General features: G+C 42.4%; 1 protein-coding gene and 1 long non-coding RNA gene across 22 annotated transcripts in view; one reads left to right on the top strand and one right to left on the bottom strand.

The window, feature by feature from the left end:
• Positions 1 to 5,422, bottom strand: part of FGGY (FGGY carbohydrate kinase domain containing) — a 532,663-nt gene extending 527,241 nt beyond the window's left edge. For 14 of the 20 annotated variants that reach the window (XR_011390684.1, XR_011390683.1, XM_070078420.1 and 11 more), the window contains exon 1: positions 5,290 to 5,422. The gene's annotated coding sequence lies outside the window, so the exon portion shown is untranslated. The other 6 variants (XM_070078428.1, XM_070078419.1, XM_070078426.1 and 3 more) reach the window with 1 other exon arrangement.
• Positions 5,423 to 5,499: 77 nt separating this feature from the next.
• Positions 5,500 to 25,401, top strand: part of LOC127493452 (uncharacterized) — a 139,665-nt gene continuing 119,763 nt past the window's right edge. For both annotated transcript variants that reach the window (XR_011390692.1, XR_011390691.1), the window contains exons 1-2: positions 5,500 to 6,167; positions 6,711 to 6,897. This is a non-coding gene — a long non-coding RNA (uncharacterized lncRNA). The remainder of the gene's footprint in view (positions 6,168 to 6,710; positions 6,898 to 25,401) is intronic.

A 25,401-nucleotide genomic window follows, 5' to 3' on the forward strand; every position in this document is an offset into this window, starting at 1 on the left:
TCTCTGTCTCTCTCTCTCACTGTTTATAACTCTACCTGTCAAATAAAAAAGAAAAAAAAAGAAAAAGAAAATAGTTTATGGGGATACCGTCAAGAGAAACAAAGATGAATTATGGGAGTCTGAGGAGAAGAGGCAGAGGTGATGATTTAAAGAAGAAATGGCTGAAAACCACCCAAATTTTAAGAGCGATCTGGACATCCAAGTTCATGAGCTCCATGGTCCTTGAAGTCCTCAAACATATCCAACTCAAAGCAGACTTCCAGATAACATAAACTGTCAAAAAGTCCGAGAGAACATTTTGAAACAGCAAAAGAAGAGAGGCTCATCACATACAAAAGAAACTCCTTTAAGACATGAGTGTATTCCTCAGCAGAAACTTTTCAGCCAGGAGAGAGGGAGATGATGTATTCAAATACTGGAAAGGTCAGGGTTGGGAAGGGGCCATCAAGAACTTCTAGCACACAGAAATGAAGCAGGGATAAGGATTTTTTCCACACAGACAAAAACTGAGAGTGTGCATCACCACTAGACCTGCCTAACAAGAAAATCTAAAAGTCGTTCTTCAAGCTGAAAAAGGCCATGTTAATTAGCAACATAGAAACATGTAAAAATATAAAGCTCAATGGTAAAAATTAAGTATACGAATATAGTCAAACTCAGAATACACTAATATTGACAATATATATCATTTTTAGCTATAACATAAATGCTATTAAATGGCCAAGGCTCTTGACATAACTATAAATACCATTTACTAATAGATACATGATAATGAAGTAAATTGTGATGTCAAAAACTTAAAATTTAGAGGAAGGAATATAAGTACAGTTTTTGTATGTGACTGAGGTTAAGTTGCTATCAGCTTAAAACAGATTGTTATAAATATAAGATTTTTAAATATTTATTTTCATTTTCTATTTGAAAGCAGAAAGACAGAAATCTTCCATTCACTGGTTCACTTCCCAAATGCCTGCAACAGCTGGGACTGGAATAGGTGAAGCCAGAAATCCAGAACTCAGTTTGGGTCCGCTGTATGAGTGGCAGGGACCCAAGTACTTGAGCCATTACCTGCTGCCTCCTGGAGTGCACATTAGCAGGCAACTGGATCAGGAGTGGAACAGCCAGGACTCGACCAGACATTCCAATATGGGCTGTGCGCACCCCAAGCAATGTCTTAATGCTGTAACAAATGTCTGTCCCTAAGATGATTTATATAAGCCCCATAATAAAGTAAAAACCTATAATAGAAACACAAAAAGCCAATCAAACACATATACACAAATAGCAAGAGGGAAAAAGGAACAAGAAAACTATAGAATTGTCAGAAAACAATAAAATGGAACTAGTAACTTCTCACATATCAATAATTACTTTAAATGCAAATGTACTAAATTCTCATATGTAAAGACATAGCATGGCTGAATGGATTAAAGAATAAGACTCAGGGCCAATGCTGTGGTGTAGTGGGCTAAGCCTCCACCTGAAGTGCCAGCATCCTATATGGGCTGCTCCTTTTCTGATCCAGCTCTCTGCTATGGCCTGGGAAAGCAATAGAAGATGGCCCAAATCCTTGGGCCCATGTGCCCAAGAGAGACTCTGAAGAAACTCCTGACTCCTGGCTTCAGAACAGCTCAGTTCTGGCCAATGCAGCCATTTGAGGAGTGAACCAGCAAATGGAAGATTGCTTTCTCCCTCTCTCTCTCTGTCTCTGCCTTTCTCTATAACTCTTTCAAATAAATAAAAAAAAAAATTAAAAATAGAGAATACTGAACAAAATAAAGCATGCAGAAAGAAGCCCACACATACATAACAAATTTGCAATTCAATGGAAAAAATAGGCCTTTTTTCAGTAAACGGTGCTGGAACACCTGGATACCCACATGTTAAAAAAAAAAAAAAAAGGAACTTCACTCTATATTCCATGCCATACATAAACAAAAAATGAACTTAGAACACATCATGGCGTTAATATAAATTTCAAAAAAATTCTTCAAAAATAGGAAAAAAAATGAGACTTCAAGTTAGACAAAGATATTTTAGATACACCTCTAAAAGCATGCCCATAAAACAAATTTATAAAATTTACCAAAATTACAAATTGACAAACTATACTTCACCAAACTTAAGAACTGCTTCCAAAAAGCAGTTAATAAAAAGACAAGCATATAAAGAGAAACGAAAATGAATCTTGATGTGAATGGAAGGGGAGAGGGAGTGGGAAAGGGGCGGGTTGTGGGTGGGAGGGACGTTATGGGGGGGAAGCCATTGTAGTCCATAGGCTGTACTTTGGAAATTTATATTCATTAAATAAAAGTTTAAAAAAAAGAAAGAAAGGTATTTTATCTATACATACTATGAAAGTATTTAAATAATTTGTACTGTTATTACAATTTTCAAATTATAAAAGCTTTATTTAAAAATAAAATAAAAAGACAAGCATCAACATGTAAGAAATATTTTCATATCATATATATGATAAAGAACTTAAAATGAAAGTATACAAAGACCTCTCAACATGCAATAGGAAAAAGGTAGCTTACTTTTTAATGGACAACAGATTTTAATATACACTTTACCTAAGAAGATATGGGGAGAGGGATTACAATGGGCACAGAAAGTATTTGGAGACATTAGATATGAACTTAATCTTGACTATGATGATTGTTTCAAAGACACATACACATGGGAAAACTTATTAAACACTCTAATAGGCACAGTTTAATGTTTGCTGACTATTCCTCAGTAAGGCTACTACAAAATATTGAGAACTTCTGGTTCCCAAAGGCACCTTTCTGCTACATTATTTCTTCAGCTCCTACATACAATCAATAATTAATTCCTAACCATTCTATTTTCATTTTGTCTCTCCATTTCCATATCTATTACCCTACCCCATCTCTCACCTGTGTTACAATAACCTCTCTCCAATCTTCATCACTCCAACTCTCTTATCCATCCTGCAGCCAGAATAAACTTATAAACCATAAATCTGAGCATGTCACTAATTGCCCTGGAGACATATTTCAAATTCCCTTAAGTGGTTCAGCTGACCCCTTCTCCCCAGATCCCCCACCTCACCCTTTCTTGCCCAAGCCCACTAATCAATCATGCTTCATGCCTGCATGGCTTTGCACATGCTGTTCCCAATTCACATGGTCCCTTTTGCCTTTCTCCAGTCCACTCATAGCCAGGCCTCCTAAGAGCTCAGAATCTGTCTCCAACCCCCTACTGGGCCACTTGCCTTTCCCTAAACTCCTGAGAATCTTATGCATATCTTTCCCAAGCACTCATTTCACTATCAGGTAATGTCCCTCATCAAACTGAATTGGAGCAAAGTGGATGAAAGCTTGAAATCATAGGCCAAGTGTGCTTTATCTTTACTTCCCTAAAGCTTGCCAGAACGACAGAGTGTGTGCCCTGAGATGAATGAAAAAAATGAATGAATGAAGAACTGATTTGAATGACTTCTCTTACATCACCTGAGTGGATTTCATGCTTCTCCTTTGCAAAAAGGTGGACAGGTGAGAGGTTAAGTGACCTCTGCAGTATATTCTGGTAGAGTAAGCATTTTCTTTTTTTAATGCCCTGGAGGGAATCTCACTCTGGGAGTTTAAGGGCAAGTCTTAATAACTCAAATTGTGTTAAAAACTGATTTCAACTAAATGAAAGTTAGAAATGTGAACCAAATTCCAGGAAAAGACAAGGCCTATAGCACAAATTAACACAGGCCACCTCCCTGTAAACTTCCTGATTTCATCCAGAAAGACACAGCTCTCCACTCCACCCTTGGGGTGATTCCCTCCTCCCAATACACATTTTGACTTCCAAACCCAGCCATGAGGACTCTCCATCTCTCCCCGCCTCTCAAAATCAGACTCCACGCCCTTTTCATCCTGCAGGTCGAGCCCAACCAGCCATCCTCAGTAACAGTCCTATGGACCTCCCAGCAGGCTGCTATCCTGGGCCAGCTTCTCCAACAGCCACGGTGACAAGAGCCAGCCAGGACAGACTCCCAGGAGCCCATCAGCAGTCATCTGGAGGGAGACCCGGCCAGCAACTTAGAAAGGAACAATTAAAACATACACGTGGTGGATCCTAGGAAAGAGGGGGAAATCAAGCAAAGACAAAGCAAAGCTACCACTCAAAGAACCTCCACAGACTAAGAGAATATTCTCTTCTTTCTTACTGATTTGCAGTGCAAAGGCATCATCACTTCACCCCCCCAGACCTCACATTTTCAAACTTGACCCACAGAGGACTGGTCTTCCGTTTGTTGGCCATGACTGACCCTTTAATTTAGGGACAAAAACAGTGTTAAGACATAAAAAGTGCTTTCGTGGAAAAGAGCCAAAGAGCAGGGAAATTCAACGTTGTGCATCTTTTCCCATCTTTAATTAGTGAAATAAATAAAAACGGCAAGATGGGGTGAGCATTTGGCTAAGACACCCCTTGGGGTATCTGCCTCCCCTGCCAGTGTCTGGGTTCAAGACCAAGCTCCACTCCTGATTCCAGCTTCCTGTTAATGTGCACCTGGGCGACAGCAGGAAAGGGCTCAAGAAGCTGGGTCCCCACCACTTATTTGGGAGACCCATACTGAGTTCTGGACTCCTGGCTTCCACCTGGCCCAGCACTGGCAGTTTTGGACATCTGCGGAGTGAAGGAGCAGATGGAAGATCAGGCTGTATAAATGTTTCCCTCTCTAATTCTGATTCTCTGCCTTTCAAATAAAACAAGAGTAAACAAACAAAAAATGTTTTAATGGCAAGACTCCCCTCCCCCAGGCTTCTACCCAGAACTGTGAGCAAACAGCATTAGCCCATTTCAACTGAACCGCAGCTCAAGTATTATCACAAACCGCCAACAGCTGGAAAGCTACAAGCAGCCCTGGCCTTAAAATGCCTTAGGTAGCCACACTCAGGATTAACAGGCTCCAAAAATGCTTGGAGGAACGTCAAAAGGGGCGGTAAGGGGGCAGGGAGGCTAAGAGAAGACCTGGACATAGCCAAGCGATAGTGGCCAGAGAGGAAGGACCCTGGGCTCAAGGGCAGCTGGGGTATGCAATGAAGGCCGGACCGCCCTGTCCTTGGAGTGGCCAGACGGACGCCTCACCCAGGAGATGATAGAGGGGATTCAACAAAGTCCTGGCTGGTGTGAGGCTTAAAGGACTGAAGGCCCCGGCCGGTGCGCCCCCGGGGCGGCTGACCCTTCTTCCTGGTCGTGTGCGCCGACAGCCTGCGCGCCTGCAAACGCCCCTGGTGCCCACGTGGGACTGGGAGGAGGGTCACTTACTTGTCCAATCTGAAATTACATTTTAGCTAGAGGGGCCTGCACATTTCCGCGCTGAGCCATACCGCACCGGGACTGGGCGGGCCTTGTCCCGCCCCGCCCCGTCCCGCGCGCGTCCCCGCCCCCGCCGGCCGCGGCCCCTGTAAAGCGCGCTCCGATTGGTCCTTCGAACCGGGCCCGGCATTGGCCAGCGTCGCCCGCCCTGCTGCGTCCGGCTCCTGCAGCCCAGTGGGTGGCGCCGGCGGCAGCGGGGCTCCACCTGGGCTCCTTGTCCTGCGCTGGGACCTGGCCTGGCAGCTGGAGAGCTAGGTCTGCCCCGCTTTGGGTATCCATCTCCAGAGCTCAGCCAGGAAACCCTTGGCAGCCCCGGTAGGGGTGTGTGTCCAACTCTGCTCGGCCCCTGTTTACGCAGAGCTACCACCGATATGGGCCAGTGGGAACACTAATGATACTTGCTGAATGCCTCCTTTGTGCTCCTGAGCCTCTATAGCGTCCCATTTCTTGAGCAGTTGACCACCAGCGGTTTACTGTGGTGGGTCTTGGACACGGAGCTCGCTTCATCCTCACCGTCACACACGTTGCCTTTGCAGTAGACCTCAGCTATGTATCCCTATTTTGTCTATGCAGAGAGCCAGGGAGGTGCTTAGAGCGTTCTGGGACAGAGCTAGCAAGCGAGGCAAGGCAGGCAGGCAGCGAGAGGACAGTACCAAGGTGAGCTCCAACCTGAGCTGGTTCCCTTATAAAAAGGCAGGTTTCGGGGCTGAGGGGACTCCCGATTTAAAGATAGCTTGTCTAGCATGGAGGCCCAAGACTTTTGTGTTCCAAGGACACTGAGGTCCAGAAAAAGGAACTGATCTGTCAGGACACACCAGTTATGAGAGGTGAGTCTCAGTAGCAGTGACTTCATCGAATTATGGGCCGAAAAGGAAACAGGTCCTCTTCTCTTGGTCCTACAGGTGGGGGTACTGGAAACCCAGTCTTTGTGCTCCGTGGCTGGGAAAGATCCTGGCTTGGGATCCTTTTCTGCATCAGGATTGTCCACCTTTCATTTCCCACAAATATCTGTAGACCTAGAAGTGAACCTGAGATCTGCTACTTAACAGTTGTGTGAATCAAGTATACAACAGGATCATCAATAAGACTTGTCCATCTTACATTTCCTGTGAAGAGCAAATGAGGGAATAGATGTTAAAATGCTTTCTAGTGTAAGATTCTGAGTGCCCGTGAGCCATAGTTTTCAGATACCCCAGGAATGAAACCAATAGTAGGTGTTGCTTGCCTCACAAGCCACAGCAGGGAGTCTCTCCATGGCTTGACTTGAACTAGTGTGGATTTGCTGCCTGGCCACCAGGGATGGCTCTGTTTCTGGGATTTTTTGCATTTTATTTTTTATTTGTTTCCTCTTATTGTCATACTGTCCATAGCAACAAGAGCATAGTGACTGGAGCTCCAACAGCCATCTTGGATCTTGAAAGGACCCCAGAAATGAAAGCCACACAAAGCAAAGCAACAAGGTGAAAGACCCTGGGTACCTAATGCCAAAGGGCACAAGACCACAACCACCTGCTCTTTTCCAAACCTCCACATGAATAAAGGAAACAGTTTCCTTAGGTAAGACACATTTATTTTAGTTTTCTGTTACATAGAGCCAAACCTCATCATATATATCTGACCTCATGCAACTCTTAGGGCAACCTTATAGAGCAGACACAGGCCCAGTGAGTATAAATAACTTGTTCAAGGTCATTCAGCCAACTTGCCAAGGTGAGTCTAAACTGGGTTTGTCTGAGTCTAATTCTATTTCTCTTTTTCAGTTATTATGTGTTACCTAGTATGAATGAATGAATCTGTTTTTCCATTTACTTCCATTCCATTCATTTTTTTTTCTCTTAAGATTTGTTTATTTGAAAGGCAGAGTTGAGAGAGAGAGAGAGAGAGAGAGAGAGAAAATCTTCCATTCATGATTCAATCCCCAAATGACCACAATGGCCCATTGGGCCAGTCTAAAACCAGGAGCCAGGACCTTCCTCTGGGTCTCCCACATGAGTGCAGGTGCCCAAGAACTTGCTGTCATCCACTGCTTTCCCAGGTGCATAGGCAGGAAGCTGGGTCCAAAGTGGAGAAGCCCAGACTCAAACCAGTGCCCATATGGGATGATGGCATCACAGTACCAGCCCCCATTCCATTCATTTTTTTCCAGGAAGTGAGAGGGGTTTTCTATAAAGGACCAGATAGTAAATAAAGAGACTGTGAAGTCTTTTGTGTGTATTGACACTCTGAAGTATAAAAGCAGCCATGGACAATAGGAATCAAGTGAGTGTGACTGTTAGAATAAAACTTTATTCACAAAAATAAGCAACAGATCCATGTGGCCCATGGGCCTTAGTTTTCTAGCCCCTGATTTCTTCCGTGATATTCCTTTAAAAGCGTATTAGAAACTCATTACAGACGGCAAGGGGACTGGACATTGCAAGCACACTCATCTTGTTGGTTAACATAAAGGCAGTGACAGTGTGATTCAGAAGATCCCCAAACAGATAGTCACACAATGTGGGCTATGAGTTCATGCAGCTTGAGTGTATCCCCCCAGATCCCCACGCAGCAGTGTTGGGAAGTGGGGGCCTAAAGAAAGCTGATTAGATCACAGGGGTTCCCCTTTCAGTAAATTAATGCTATTATCTCAGAAATGGGTTCAGGTCAGGGGTGGGTTCCTTATGAAAGGGAGGATTCTCTCTCTCTCACCCTTTCTCTTATCGTCTCACTTTCTACTACAGAATAACATAGCAGGAAGGCCCTCATCAAATGCCAGGACCCTAAAACTGGACTTCCCTAGTTTTATGAAAAATCAACTAAGTTACTCAACTTCAGGCATTCTCTAAGAGCAGCACAAACAAGATCTATGACCTGGACCACCCCCAGTTGCCTTAGTTTCTCTGTATTCATAGAAACAAGTAAAAATAAAAGTGTTACCCAAATTTCCCCAATTTCCAGGGCTATATGGGAACTAAGTAATCATATGTTGAAAGCTATACCTGCTATCCAGTCATATGTACGTAGCTTCACATCAGGCTGGGCCTCATATCCTCCTCTGTTCCCTGTCCTTTTCTCTGTCATAGACTACATCAAATGCCTAGTAAATATTAGTACATGTATCTATCCTTTTTGCTCCTCTCCAGCTCTACCTGAAGGGTTATTGCATGGCATGACTCCATTATTGCTAAGTCTAGATATCCACTCACGGTTATTGGCAGGCAGCATGGGAATTGTGCAGTGTCATTGTCCACTAAGCACTCCACAAGTCACACCAGTGAAGCAGCATGTCAGATTTCAGCAAGATAGAGAGAGCTGGGTTGTGAAACCCTGGAACCAGCTGAACTGGATGTCTGTGCAATTTCCTTCCTGCTCAGATATGGTTCCATGGGTCCTGCTCTGGGAGGGAGTGAAGAAGGAGACCTGTTGTTCCCTCTGGTGACCCGTGGAGGCGCTGTGAGTCTCTAATGGCAATCTTAAAGGATTTCCTGTATTCACAACCCCACAACCCAAGAGACATTTTCCTAGAGTCTTAGAGTCATGGCGTAGGAGTGGATATTACTATGCATTTATTCATTAATACGTTTAGCTATGCAGTCGTTTATTTTTAAATCGTTATTTATTTTCATTTTATTTGAAAGGCAGAGAGAGAGAGAAAGTGAGAGATGTCTTCCATTTGCTGGTTCACTGCCCAAATTCCTGAAACAGCATGGTTCAGCCAGATCTAAGCCAACATCCAGGAACTCCGTCGAGTGGTAGGGTTCTAAGTACTTGAGCCTTACCTGCTGCCTCCCAGGATGTAAATTAGCAAGAAGCTGGGCCAGAAGCAGAGAAGCCAGGACTCTAATCAGGCACTCTAATATGGGATGTAGACAACCCAAGTGATGACTTAAGCTGCTGCACCAAACTCCCACCATGTATTCATTCATTCAACCAAGATTCATGGAGCATCTATGCTTCTAGACTCTAGAAGGGCAATGCTGAGATGAACAGACATTGTCCCCATCCTTGTGATACTGGCAGGAACAGACATTAAAGAACTAAACATGAAGATATATAATTGATTCATATGTAAGTAAGAAGGAAAATAAAATGCTGTGACAGAGGGAACATGATTTATATTGAAGCCTAAGTTGGGTGATTTTAAGGAATGCAGTACTTTACATCATCCTTGGCCTTGAAAACCCTGTGAAGTGCCTATTATCACATCCACTTACATGTACAGAAACAGGGTTAGGAAACTTAGATGGTGGTCTAAGGCATCACTGCTGGTAAGTTTGGAGAGAGCTGAGCTCTGTCTGCCACTCCATGCTGCTTGATAAAAATCCAGGAGGGAGGAATTCCCCTGCTTCCCACTTTGCACATGCCATGTCTCCTTCCACCTGGAATGCCTCGCCCTTTATTTCTCTGCTGGGTGCACCCTCTGCCACCAGCATCTGATGCAGGACCCAGTTCCTCTGTGACATTTGCCCTTCTACATGAGTCTTCATTAAGTCTCTTTCCTTTTAGATCTCTGTAACAATCATCAACTATTACTCACATGGCACAGAGCCTGGAATACCTTGTTGGTTAGTTCTTTTTTACATGCTTGCCCTGACATCCTTACTCATAGTCCTCAGGCAGCCCATGCAGACTTAAGTTATCCTCCAAGATCTTCTACTTGTTTAATGAGTTGGAAAAAATGACTTAACCTCCATGAGCCTTCGTTTCTCCTTGGAGATTAATATTTGTTTCTTGACATAATATTTTTAAATTTTTCAAAATTTTTTATCAATATAAAAAAACAGGGGCCAGCATTATGGCACAATGGGTTAAACTACCACTTGTGACACCAGCATCCCATATTGGTACTGGCTCATGTCCTGGCTGCTCCACTTCTGATCCAGCTCCCTCCTAATATGCCTGGGAAAGCAGCAGAAGATGGCCTAAGTGCTTGAGCCCCTGCCACCCATGTGGGAGATCTGGAGGAAGCTCCTGGCTCCTGGCTTCAGTCTGCCTTGGCTGTTGCGGTCATTTGGGGAGTGAACTGGACCATGGAAGATCTCTGTCTGTCTTACCCTCTCTGTTTGTAACTCTGCCTTTCAATAAATAAATAAATCATTTTAAAAAATATATACAGAGGACAGATTTCATAGATACAATTCTAAAAAGATAACCTTACTTACTTCACTCCATTTCTCCCTGAAACCTCTCTTCTTCCTTTCTTTTTTTTCTTTAATTTTTGGAATAACATACTTTCAATTTGCTTTTTAATCACAGGCTTAATTTACCACTAACCATAATGTTCTACAAGTAAAAAGTAGAGAGACCACAAGGGAATATAGACAAAGACTATAAGCAATAAACAAATCATAAGATTGACATAGTGTCTTTCAAGAATGGTTCCCGTGATGAATAAAAAGTAAATGTTCAATATTTCTTTGTCTTCTACCCAATTTCATTTCCTAAGCTTGAAACCTCTTGGGGGCAAAATCCCTGCCTTCTACTTTACAACTTAGCAACCAGCACACAGTGCTCCGTAATAGCAGGTAGTTAATAAATGATATATAATGATGGTGGTGACAGCCCTGTCCAGCCTACTGGGCTCCTCATTACAAATCAAACTTGTTTTCTCCTGTCTTCCTTTCTTTGTTTCTTTCTTTCTCAATTTAGATTCCTTTAAGCCTCTCTTAAACTTGACCTTCTGGTAGGAACAGGTGCCATTGCTCATACATTCTCTCTCTCCCAACTCCACACTGCCACATCAGGAGGCCCATAACTGAAAATAGCCCACTAGAGATCCAACAGATGATCAAGGGAAACCACTGATAGAAGGGCCAGCCAAGCTTCCAACCCTGCTCATCACCTAGAGCCATATTTGATAGGTATATCATTAGTTTACCCATCCTTGTTATTTGTTGGCTTCCATTATCTTGTTGCTTAAGGTGAGAAAATATTCTTACTTTATTTCCTGCCTGCCACTTTTTACTTGCTCTCTACCATCTGCCTGGCTTTCTTCATTCAACAACTGTCCTCCGAGTACTGATAACTTGCTCAGTGCTCAGCCAGAGTGGGACACTATGCTAAAAGTAAGGATAAATGCTATGGGCACTCCAAGACTGGTGTGAGGAGAGAGGGAGGCCAAAGGGAAGGCAAGCATGCAGTAGCCTTTACTAAGCCCCGTGCTCTAGACCCTCACTGCAGAACCTGTTAGTCCTCCCAGCAACCCTTGCAGTTGACAAATCTGAGGCTCCTAAAGGTTGAGCAATGTGTCAAAGATCATCTATCATAAGACATTGCAAATCAGACTGCTGAAAAGAGAGTTTCTTCTGAGAAGCTAATGTAGGCAGCTCATACTGGATATGAATGAATGAATCTAAGTCCCAATAATCCCACTGGTTTCAACCTGCAGCACCAGTTTTCTCTTCCAGGTTTGAACTGCTTACCTACTCCCACTTCCAAAATCTCATTTGGAACCCTCTATACTAGTTCCACACCATTCATCTATTTCTCCCCTACCACAACCAAATCACAAGCCCACAGCTCTTGGCCATGAGTCACTTTAATAAAAGTGCAAACTGTCTGATGAGCCACGTCAATAATATGCAACCCTAAACCCGAACGCACGTTTTGCGCAACCAGGCAACAGGTGGCAGAAGCGAGTCCGAGGCCATGAGACAGTGACAAGGCAGGACTCTGGCTTCAGCTTGTGAAAACAGAGATGGGAAAAGGCCTGCTGGGAATGCACACTCAAGGCCTAAGAGACTGAGTCAAAGAAGGAGGCCCCTGGAGCCTGTGCAGCCTGTGGACTTTAGGTGAAAGACCACTGAATCATACCATCTGGAGACAACAGAGTCCCAGTTTTGGTAGTTTTCACACTGGGATTTATGGGAAGGTCCCACAGAGGATGAATGGACTTCCAGGTTTTCCAGATGTCCCCTTCTATCACCAAGTTGTTCTGTTTTCCAAGATACCACATGAGAGGGCAAGCAGGGTCTGAAGTCCATTCCAACTCTGATGCATAAGCTCTGTGCCTCTCCTCCCAGAGATAGCAACTTCCCAATAGGTACAGAGTACAGAATAGGATAGTGTAGCTGCCCCAAGCACAGACAAAAAGATACACACACACACACATATACATACATATATATACACACACATATGTATGTGTACAGTCATATAAATAGCCAAAAACATACATGCACAAGCACACACATTTTTGTACAAATATGCAGACACATATACAGACACACAAATTCATGTTTATATATATACTACACACACAAATGACTGTATAACATGCAGAGATATAGACAGACACAAACTTAGTCACATATAGAAATACAAACTACATAAGTATATGTATATATAGACAAGCACTTATAAACATATATACACACAGACATTCATATCATATACTCCCATACTCACTTATGTACCACACATAAAAACACACACTGGTACCTAAGCACACAGCCACATAGACCACAGAAAGAGAGAGAGAAAGAGAGAGAGAGAGAGAGAGGTAAACACATATACTTTTTAAAATATTTTTATTTATTTTATTTGAAAGGCAGAGAAACAGAGAGAGAAAAAGAGATCTTGTATCTATTGGTTCATTCTCCAAATGCAGAAACAGCAGAGTTGTGAAAGACCTAAGCCAGGAGCCAAGAACATGATCTGTGTCTTCCACATAGATGCCAAGAACCCAGTTACAGGAACCCAATCAACTGCTGCTTCTAAAGAGGTGCATTAGTAGGAAGCTGGAACCAGGAGCAGACCTGAGACTCTAATCCAGGCACTCTGATGTGGGATGTGGGCATCCCAAGTAGCATTGAAATTTTAAAATTTATGGATGGAGAGAGGTCATCCATCCACTGATTCACTTTAAAAAATCTATTTGACAGTGTTCCACTAATAAAAGAGATAGAATAAATTTGATCCTTTCAAGGATTCATTCTTTATTCATTAATCAAATATGTGATGATAATATGAAGAAATACAACAGTAGAAGCATGGTGCACTCAGGTCTGATAGAGGCAAGTTTCTCCATGGTCTGAGCCTTTATTCAATTTTTTGATAAAAAATTTAGGATTTTTTAAAAATGATTTATTTATTTATTTGAAAGAATGACAGAGAGAGAAGGAGAGACAAAGAGAGAGAAAGAGATAGAGGTCTTCCATCTACTGGTTCACTTCTCCAGTGGCTTCAGTGGTCACTGCTGGGCCAAGCTAAAGCTAGGAGCCAGGAGTTCCATCTGGGTCTCTTACATGCGATACAGGAGCCCATGTATTTGGGCCATCTTCTGCTGCTTTTCCCAAGCCACTAGCGGGAAACTAGATCAGAAGTGAAGCAGAGGGTGGATGAACAGGGGCCCATATGGGATTCCAGTGTCACAGCAGTGGCTTTACCCCTACACCACAACACTAGCCCCAAATTTATAATTTTTTAACACTGCAACATAGTATGTAAAACCATGCTATGATTTATTGTTTATATACTCTCAGACATTGACAAATTTGCTCCATACCCCAATTCCTTCACCTACTAAAGACCTCTGACATTTTGGAGAATGATAGTTGGAAGTAGAAGAAGGGTTTATTATTGAGAATTAAATTAGAATTCTTAAGAGTTGCAAGAAATAAAACTACAATTCAAACGTGCTTAAACAAGTAAAGGCAATCTACTGGCTCACGTAATTGGGTGGTTTAAAAGGGAAGTGAACTTCAGGAAAGGCTGAATCTGAAGATTCCAATTATGTCTTCAAGGATCTTGTAGTTTCCAGTTTTCATCTCAATTCCTGTACTGACTTCGTCCCCACTGTAGGATCATTCTGTGCAATAGCAGCAATGGCCTCAGCATCTCAATATCTTTATGAATCTTGAGGGAAGTGAGATGGTACTGACAAGCTCATATGTCTTGCAAAAATAGTGACAAAAGTCCACTTGGCCTCGTTTTTGTCAAGTGCCCACCCCTAGTGAAGTTGGAAAGAGGGGAACCTCACCTGAACCAACAGGACTGAAAAGTAAGGGTGAGGAAATGATTTTCCAGTGAGATGCTAGACAAAAGGGGGAACCTTTATTTCCTCCTCCCCTACTCGAAAAAAACTTGGTGCTATACTCACAGGCAGTCTACAAACCAAGCTCTGGGTAGGTGTGCAATATAGGGACCCAAGATAAATATATCCACACTTTCCCTTCAGGAGCTCACAGTCTAGTGGAGATGGTGTGTAAGCAAATAGTACAAGACTCAGCAAAAAATAATCACAAAATTAAAAAGTTTGTGAAAATAAACTTTATCTAGGGGTTTGCCCAGTGGTTAAGATGGTGCTTGAGACACTATCACAGAATGTTTAGATTCAAGTACAGACTCAGCTTCTGATTCCAACATCCTGCTAATGCACACTTTAGGAGGTGATGGCTCAAGTACCTGGGTCCTTGCCACACATGTGGGAGACCCAGATTGAGTTCCAGTGTCATGATTTCAGCCTAGCCCAGCCCCCATGGTTGCAGTCATTTGGAGAGTGAATCAACAGATGGAAGTTCTCTTTCGCTGTCTTTCTGCCTTTCAAATAAATAGAAAGTAAATTTTCAAAATTAAAAAAGCTCTTTATCAAAAGATATTGTTAATAAAAATGAATAACCATACCAGAGTGGGAAGAAATAACATATATCTGAAAAAAGATTTTCATCCAGAAAATGTAAGAAGAGTCTACCATTCAGTAATAGTAAGGTGAACATCCCAACTTTAAAAATAAAAAATGGGCAAGAAATTTTTCAGAAGACATGTATAATTAATAAACACATGGAATGGATTCAATATCATTAATTATCGGAGAAATTCAATTCAAAGCTATGAGATACCACTATAGTATCTGGAAAGACTAAAACTAGACCAAAAACAATAAATGTTGGAAAGATGTGATATTCTCACTTGCCCCAAAAGGTAGAGTTAGAAATGTGCCAGGGGATTCCAATTCAATCCCATTAAGGTGGCATGTACCAATGCCATCTCACTAGTCCAAGTGATCAGTTTCAGTTCACAATTGATCATAATGATAGGATTAAGAACCAAAGGGATCACATAAACAAGACTAGTGTCTGCTAATACTAACTGAAAGAATTAAAAAGGAGAGAACAATCAAACATGGGAAGCAGGATACACAGCAGACTCATAGAATGGCAGATGTCCTAAACAGCACTCTGGCCTCAGAATCAGCCCATAAGGAATTCAGATCTGGCTGAAGAGCCCATGAGAGTATTTTAGGCATGGAAAGCCAAGACACTCTGGAAAAAAAAAACCTAAATGAAAGATCTCTGTGAGTGAGATCCCAATGGAAAGAACAGGGCCATCAAAGAAGGAGGTACCTTTCTCTGAAGGGAGGAGAGAACTTCCACTTTGACTATGACCTTGTCTAAATAAGATCAGAGTTGGTAAACTCAAAGGCTTCCATAGCTTTGGCAACTCATGACAAGAACCTAGGGTGATTACTGATGCCATAAACAAGACTGTCAATTGTTAAGTCCACAACACGAGTCACTGTGCACTTACTCCCCATGTAAGATCTCTGTCCTTAATGTGTTGTACAATGTGAATTAATGCTATAACTAGTCCTCAAATAGTACTTTACACTTTGTGTTTCTGAGTGGGTGCAAACTGTTGCAATCTTTACTTAATATGTACTAAATTGATCTCCTGTATATAAAGATAATTGAAAATGAATCTTGATATGAATGGAATGGGAGAGGGAGGGGGAGATGGGAGGGTTGCAGGTAGGAGGGAAGTTATGGGGGGGGAGCCACTGTAATCCACAAGCTGTACTTTGGAAATTTATATTTATTAAATAAGAGTTAAAAAAATAAAAATAAAAATATTGGAAACCCCACACACACACACAAAAAGAATGTAACATGTTACAACTGTTTTGAGAAGCCATACCTCTACAAAACGACCCAGAAATTCATTGCTAACTATTTACCAAAGAGAAATGGAAGAATTTCCATTTGAAATCCACAAATAGTTTTTTCATAATATACATTGTCCATAATCTTTGAGAAGACACATTGTGTGCATGAATTTCTTTTCTTTCTTTCTGGGTTTTTTTTTTTTTTTTTTTTTTTGACAGGCAGAGTGGACAGTGAGAGAGAGAGACAGAGAGAAAGGTCTTCCTTTTGCCGTTGGTTCACCCTCCAATGGCTACCATGGCCGGCGCACTGTGGCCGGCACACCACGCTGATTTGAAGGCAGGAGCCAGGTGCTTCTCCTGGTCTCCCATGGGGTGCAGGGCCCAAGCACTTGGGCCATCCTCCACTGCCTTCCCGGGCCACAGCAGAGAGCTGGCCTGGAAGAGGGGCAACCGGGACAGAATCCAGCACCCCGACTGGGACTAGAATCCGGTGTGCTGGTGCCTCAGGCAGAGGATTAGCCTATTGAGCCACAGCACAGGCCGTGTGCATGAATTTCATGATATTTTGCATCAAAGTGAGTTTATCTTTTGTTTCCATTTTCCATGAACTCTTTGAAGTATTGTTGTACAATCATAAAAATATTTGTACTTGAATATTCATAGAAGTTTTATTTTTAATAGCCCTAAACTGGAAATAATCCAGGTTTTTTTTTTTGTTTGTTTTTTTTTTTTTTTTTTTTTTTTTTTGACAGGCAGAGTGGACAGTGAGAGAGAGAGACAGAGAGAAAGGTCTTCCTTTGCCGTTGGTTCACCCTCCAATGGCCGCCACGGCCGGCACGCTGCAGCCGGCGCACCGTGCTGATCCGAAGGCAGGAGCCAGGTGCTTTTCCTGGTCTCCCATGGGGGTGCAGGGCCCAAGCACCTGGGCCATCCTCCACTGCACTCCCTGGCCACAGCAGAGAGCTGGCCTGGAAGAGGGGCAACCGGGACAGAATCTGGCGCCCCAACTGGGACTAGAACCTGGTGTGCCGGCGCCGCTAGGCGGAGGATTAGCCTAGTGAGCCGCGGCGCCGGCCATAATCCAGGTTATTTAACATGAGAGTGGATTTAAAAAGTGTGGTTCAGTCATACAGTGGAATGCTACACACTTACAAAAAATAGTAAAGTATGAGTTGGCATTTTGGTGCAGCGGGTTAAACAGCAGCTTGTTACACCTGTATTCCAGATCAGAGTGCTGATTGCTGTCCTGGCTCTCCCACACTTGTAATCCAGCTTCCTGCTAATATGCCTCCCAGGCAGCAGATGATAGCTCAAGTGCTTGGACCCTTGCCACCCATGTGGAAGACCTAGATGGAGTTCTTGGTTCCTGGGTTCAGCCTGGCCTAGTCCAGGCTGTTGAAGTATTTGAGGGGTGAACTAGTAGTTGGAAGAGTCTCTCTATGTCTGTCTCTCCCTCCCGGTCTGTCACTCTGCTTTTCAAATCAGTAAATCAGTCTTTTTTTTTTTTTTTTTTTTTTTATTTTTGACAGGCAGAGTGGACAGTGAGAGAGAGAGACAGAGAGAAAGGTCTTCCTTTGCCGTTGGTTCACCCTCCAATGGCCGCCGCGGCCGGCGCGCTGCGGCCGGCGCACCGCGCTGATCCGATGGCAGGAGCCAGGAGCCAGGTGCTTCTCCTGGTCTCCCATGGGGTGCAGGGCCCAAGCACCTGGGCCATCCTCCACTGCACTCCCTGGCCACAGCAGAGAGCTGGCCTGGAAGAGGGGCAGCCGGGACAGAATCCGGTGCCCCGACCGGGACTAGAATCTGGGGTGCTGGTGCCGCAAGGCGGAGGATTAGCCTAGTGAGCCGCGGCGCCGGCCTTCATAGTGTATTTTCAAGACTGATTTACTGGCCAGCGCCGCGGCTCACTAGGCTAATCCTCCGCCTAGCGGCGCCGGCACACCAGGTTCTAGTCCCGGTCAGGGCGCCGGATTCTGTCCCGGTTGCCCCTCTTCCAGGCCAGCTCTCTGCTGTGGCCAGGGAGTGCAGTGGAGGATGGCCCAAGTACTTGGGCCCTGCACCCCATGGGAGACCAGGAGAAGCACCTGGCTCCTGCCTTCGGATCAGCACGGTGCGCCGGCTGCAGCGTGCCGGCCGTGGCGGCCATTGGAGGGTGAACCAACGGCAAAAAGGAAGACCTTACCTTTCTCTCTGTCTCTCTCTCTCTCCCTGTCCACTCTGCCTGTAAAAAAAAAAAAAAAAAAAGAAAAGAAAAGAAAAGAAAATACACTATGAAGTACAACTCAGCTTCATTAAAAAAGAAAGAAATCCTGTCTTTTGCAACAAAATGAATAAAATGGATGCAAATGGAAACTATTACATCTAGTGAAATAAGTTAGTCCCAAAAAGATAGATATCATATGATTTCCCTGATCTGAGGTGACTAATAGAAATGTAATGTATTGGAATGAAATAGGCATTGTGAGATTCGATGATTGTTTACAGCTCTTGTCTGTTCCATTGAGGAACAGTGTTTTGGTTTTTATTTCTTTTCTTCTTCATACTATTTGTTGAAATCTTTTACTTAGTGTAGGGCTAACTATATGATCATTAAGTAAACTGAAAATAGATCTTTGTAAAAATTAAGAGTGGGAATGTGAGAGGGAGAAGGAAGAAGGTTTGGAGATTGGGCGGGAGGGAGGGCAGGGGAGAAGTATCACTATGTTCCTAAATCGGTATATATGAAATACATGAAACTGTATAACTTAGATAAAATTTTTAAAAAGTAAAAAATAAACAAAAATATAGTAATGAAGTACTGACACCTGAAACAACATGAATGAATCTTGGAAAAAAATATGTTGAATGAAAGGAGTTGGATATAAATGGGTACATATTCCATGATTACATTTATGAGAAATTCTAAACCAACCCAAAGCAAACTAATTAATGAGGAAGGGAGAAATCACCTGGGGTTGCCTCATGGAGTGGAGAGGGAAAGGTTAGGGGAGCCAGACGGTGAAGGGGAGAAAACTCTAGAGTAATGAAAATGCTCAGTATTTTTCAGGTGCGTGTTATATGATCATATACATTTGTGATTATTCATTTCTCTGTGTGTAAACAGTGGAGTAGGGGAAAACTAATGGAAAGGACAGAAGAGTCCGGAATGGAAGGACATTCAGCGTTGTTCAGGTTGGATGATTAAATGTTGGGCAACATTTAATTTTTTATGGTAAAAGTTTTTTATGGTTTTACTTGAAGCATAGTTTTGGAAATCAGAATAAATCTGAGATGGAATGGCCAAGAAGGACTAAAACAGTTGGAGATGCCCAAGACAAATAGCGAGCAAATAGAGAGCATTGTGGAGATTTTAGGTAGAGCCAGTAAAGAGCATATTTATTGTCAATGATTCACACTCTTCTGAAATAACCTTGTTCCCAAAGGAAGCACTGAGTAAGAGTGAGTAGACAGAAGAACCCAAGTCAAGTTCTCTTACTCAGAGTGACCTTTTATAATCTAAGTCGCAACTGTTCTCTGCTCTTCAGTTGTCTTATCTGTGAATGAATGGTTTTAACAAGCATATACCCAAAGTCTCTTTAAATGTTTGATAGTTTTCTAAAGTCACAAGGATAGAACACAAGATCTGACAGAATGTAATTCCTGGAACTTCCCTGCTGCCGTATTTCATGTCTCCTAAGATCTTCATATACTTTGGCTTGGATGAGGTTTGTCCCCAAAGGTTCTTGTGCTAGAAGCTTGGTCCCCTGCCTAGCAATGTTGAGGTGGTGGAAGCTCTAAGAGGTGGGACCTAAGGGAAGGTAATTAGGTTATCGGGTACTGCTCTTAGAAGGGATTAATGCAGCTCTTGTGTAACCATTCATTCTCACAAGATCAGGTTGTTGTAAAGTGAAGTCGCCTCATGTGCTTGGCTATTCTGCACATGGCCAATTCCCTTTCAACCTCTCTACCAGGTTGTTACACAGCTAGGGTACCTTCACCAAATGACAGCTGTTGTGCTGTTTAGACTTTCCAGGCATCAAAATTAGTGAGCATTATGCAACATTAGTTATTTTGTTTTAACAATGCAAAATGACTAAGAGCACTTTTTAAAAAATTATGTATTTATTCGTTTGACAGGCAGAGAGAGACAGAGAGAGCTTACATCCGCTGGTTCACTCCCCAGATACCCATGTTAACACCACTAAAATCAGGCATCCTCCACCACCAGTGGCAACAGGTGACCAGGCTGCAATAATGGCACAGTTGCATTGTCTTCCTATAAGCACTTGGTTATGATTCCTGGACAAATTGGCTGGACAATTGCAGTCATTAATGTTTTGGTCATTAAACCACCTGTGGACCTTGAAAGAAACAAATGTGAGTTCCAGCTGTTATCTGGGAAACTTCTAGTAAAATCAGAAAAGATAGCACCAACATGGGAATTTGCAAATTGATATGAGTAGCTTGACAGAAAATTTCCAAGCTAATGGTGTATGTAGTACTGTTTCAGGAAGTGCTTCATTCTCCCAATTTTCTTGATGACTCCACTGACAATATTGTGTAGAAAATGCTTCAGTAACTGGGTTGAAAAGTACTTCAAAAGAGGTGACAAGTCAGAATGTGAAGAGGCCTTAGTACTGAACATACATATTCTGCTTATATTTTCCTTTCTACGTATACACAAGACCAATATATGATTTAAAATGTATATCAGAGTAAGTCTGAGAGAGATTTTCATTTAAAAATATGTCTAAGTCTAAAAGTTTTTTTCAATATTAATAAAATGAAAACTTGAAATAATAATAAAGCATCATGTCACAGTTTAATTCATAATGCTTTTTATTTATAAAAGATACATAAAGTAAAAGCTCATCTGGTAGGGGCCTGCGTTGTGGCATAGTGGGTAAAATTGCCACTGGCATCACATATGGGTGCCAGTTCATGTCCCAGCTGCTCCACTTCCAGTCCAGCTGCCCGCTAATGGCATAGGAAAAGCACGAGAAAAAAGTCTGAGTACCTGGGCCACTGCTATCCATGTGGGAGACTCGGATGAAGCTCCTGGCTCCTGGCTCCTGGCTCCTGGCTCCTGGCTCCTGGCTCCTGGCTCCTGGCTTCAGCTTGGCCCAGCACTGGCTGTTATGATCACCCGGGAAGTAATTAAGTGGATGGAATTGTCTCTCTCTCTCTCTCTCTGACTTTCAAAATAAATAAATAAATCTTTTTTTTTTTTTTTAGTGTTCATCTAGTAGTGGCTTAACCAGAATAAAATGTGGCAATGAAATCTCATACTTCCCCCAGTATTTTCTTGCTATTTCTTCATACTCTTTTGAGACTATAGATAAGGTGTCCTTCCTGTGTACAGGGTCTATGCTAAGGGCTTTGTGAACAGCCTCTCCACCAATCTCACAGTAAACTTAGAAGGAGATCACTGCACACAGCAAAATAAAAATGATAAGAGTTGACATCTAGTTTCAAAATATGAGTGGTATGATTTTGAGTAAACTATTTAAGTTCTCTGAATCTCAATGTCTTCCTTTATAAAATAGAATGAATACCATCTACCTCCAAGGATTGTGTGAGGGTTAAATGGTTCATTCAATCATTCATTAACAAGTGCCAACAGAATGCCTATCTCGTGCTACACACTGTTTATAATCTCAATGAATGCTATAAAAAAGCTGCTAGTGTGCTGCCAGGTGCAGAGCAGACAGGGAATTTGTTGTTTTGTTTCTGGTTTTCTGGACCTATTTCTCCTACACACCAGCATCTAATTTTGCATTTTGTCAACCCTGAATCCTTCAATCTATGGGAATGCTGAGGTCAGAAGCCATGCCCTGCCCTGGCCTAGTGGTGAGCATGTGAGTCAAACCAAGTCCTAGACACTCCCTCTCTGGAATTTGATCTTTTTTTTGTTTTAAGATTTATTTATTTATTTGAAAGGCAGAGTTACAGAGAGGCAGACGCATAGGTAGAAAGAGAGGTCTTCCAGCTGCTGGTTCACTCCCCAAATGGCCACAAACAGCTGAAGCTGGGCCCATCTGAAGCCAGAAGCCTGGAATTTCTTCCAGGTCTCCCATGTGAGTGCAGGGGCCCAAGGACTTGGGCCATCTTCCGCTGCTTTCCCAGGCACATTAGCAGGGAGCTGGACCAGAAGTGGAGCAGCTGGGACTCAAACCGACACACATATGGGATGTTGGCACTGCAATGGCAGCTTTACCCTCTATACTGCAGCACTGGCCCCTGGTATTTGATCTTCAGTGGTTTGACAAACAGGATGAATGACAGAATCTCATGCATTCTTCCCCTGCCCAAACTCTTCCACCTTGGAAGGACCGTCTTAGTTCCTGTTCATTTCCAAGCTTGACTCTTCAGCCTTATTAACATTTTTGTTTATTTTAAGACCACATTATCATTCCAAAAATTCGCTTTTGCATAAATTAGCCAGAAACAGTTTGTCTTGTGCAACCAAAGAAACTAGATGCTTGGGTGTTTGTTTGTCTTTAAAATTAACTCTCCTTTCCCAAACATATATTATCTAGTAAGGAAAGCTACAAAGGTGTAGGGAGAGGCATTACACCTCGAGGTTGGGATGCTTGTGCCCCACATTGGAGTCTGGCTTCAATTCTCAGCTCTGGCTCCTGACTCCAAATGTAACTCCAGTTTCTTAATGCAGACCCTAGGATGCCTCAAGTGGTTGAATTCTTGCCACCCATGAGAAAAACCTGAATTGTGTTCCCAGTTCCCAGCTTTGACTACAGCCCACCCCAGCTACTGTGGACATTTGGGGAGTCTGTCTCTCATATAAAAGGAAAAAAAATTTACAAAATGACAGAGATACAATAAATGAAACTAATGGTACATAACATTTAGAAGTTCTCACTTTGGCAGCATGCATAGTACATTCAAAATGATTCATCTCAGAAATTCCTAGTAACCAGCCATTGGCTTATATTGGTAGTGGGGCTTACAAGGTTAGATAGACATGGCACACATTGCTTCATCCAAAGCTTTCTGGAAACTGTGTAGTAGATTACACTATGACCCTTGTTTCCTAGATGAGGATATTAAAACACAGAGACGTTAAGTAACTTGCTTGCAGAACCTGCTACATGATTTATGAGACCCAGTGAAAATAAATATGCAGGGCCTCTTGTTGAAAAATCATTAAGAATATCAAGTGATAGTAGAGCATTAAACCAAGTTCAGAATCCACCTGAGCATGACGTCCACCATACACCTACACAGCTCACGCATAAAACTGGTCATACTGCTTAAAGCTGAGACTTGAATGTGCAAGTCCACAGCCTTAATTAATAAAGATCCCTATACAGGAGAGCCTCAGATCATAATGAAATTTACACCTCTTTCAGATTATTTACTCATTGAGCTCACCCCCTATCCCATAGAGTAGCTGGAGGATCCAGTGATGAGGACTTCAGAGACTAACAGGATAAAGTACTTAATCTAGAAGAATAGTAGTTGGCAAGCTTTCTTCTTCACTGCTTTCCTCCTGGTTATTTAGGCCCCACCCTTTGAGAAGTCCTAGATGAATGAGAAGAAATTCAAAAGAGACTGGACAGGATGAAGGAACAACTTCATCTAAGTGTTTAGGGAATTTGGAGTGGTTAGTCCGTGGAATCACCAAATATCTTCCCTGCCGAGATACAAGCGATGTAAGAACAGAGATCTAACTTGCTCATTATGATACTACACATGTCTGGCACAGTGCCTAGGACATAATGCACAAGAAATACAAATGAAATGATTAATTAAAAACTCTGATGAATGTCTGTCAAGTGGAAGAGGGATTAGATATATTTTATGTAACCCCGAGGAAGAAAATCAGCTCCCAAAGGGTAGACAGATGATGACTCTTGGATATAAGAAAGTTCTGCAATGCAAGACAGAACAGGCGACCAGGAGCTCCCTGCACAAGAGGCTTGAGTCTGGAGATGGTGACAAAGATACTCCACAGAGGCAGTCCTTAGAATAACAGATGGCAATAGATTTCTAGTCCTATGGCAACTCCAGCTAATTGATAGCGGCTACTTTTATACTTTCAACAAGAAATTGTGCTGTAATCATTATTGATGCTTGCTATGAGCACACAAATATTCTTTTAGACATTCCTCTAAGCCTCAGTGTTTGTGATTCTATGAATGTGAATGTTTGATTCAACCCAAAAGTGTTGAAAAAGGGTAACCTTAGTCTCTGGGAAAAGACAAATTAATTGAAACTGAGTCCACAAATTTAGTCCCTACATGTGACCAGTACTTACACAAGGCTTATTTCCTTACTTACGAGGCACTTTCCTACCCTAACGGGTACATTTAAGTGAAACATCTTATTACCCACTTCTACTTAAATCTAAAATTCTGGGGCTCAGGGGAGTTGTTTGGTTTTTAGCTTTGGGTTTGGGTACTGTAAATATAATGTCCAACCCCCGTGGGCAATCCTGGATGTCAGATTCACCATGCTTCCAGACCTCAGTGGGGAGAAAGCTCTGATAAATCTGTCCAGAGAGTAATGATGGATTACATGACTTCATAGCAATTGTAACCTTTGGAGGCAGAAGTCCAGACAGGTTGAAGAATTGAAAATGAGGACATCGGGAGGCTTATTCCATTAGCTCTAATCAAAGGAAAAGGCAAAAGGAGAATACAGCCTATATCGTGTTCAAAAAGAACAGAGAATAAACCAGTCCCACTTCAGAAAGGAAAGATTAAATATTTGCCATTGTTTCCTATTTCTTCACAAAGGTGTTTGGTGATTTGTACTTAAGGCTGTTTCTGTCCTAGTTAGCTGAGTTTTAAATTGCATAGTAGACTCATTCACTGAAAACAAAAGAAAGGGAATTCACCCTCACCATATTTCCATTTCCTCTACTGTCCTTTATATCTTCATTTCAAGCAGCGATTTTAAACGAAAGAGCCAAAGAACCCATTTTTCATAGAATACGGAGGGACAATAGAATTTTATTCATAATTTAGACTCTGTGTGTGTATGTGTGTGTGCAAAATAGTTCATAGCTAGCGTTATTCCCCCCATCCAAAAAAAGTTTAACAAATCCTAGATCAGTGTCTGAATTTTTATGTTTCTTCTTGTGCAGCTATTCACTGAGCACAGAGCTTTGTGCTCAGTACTATTCTAAGTATTTTCACAAAATCCTGCCTCATCTTCCCCTTCTGAGGTAACATTGCCTGCCCCTCATCGTTTTATTT

This window comes from Oryctolagus cuniculus, chromosome 7 (genome assembly GCF_964237555.1).
Source record: "Oryctolagus cuniculus chromosome 7, mOryCun1.1, whole genome shotgun sequence".
Taxonomy (NCBI): Eukaryota; Metazoa; Chordata; class Mammalia; order Lagomorpha; family Leporidae; genus Oryctolagus; species Oryctolagus cuniculus.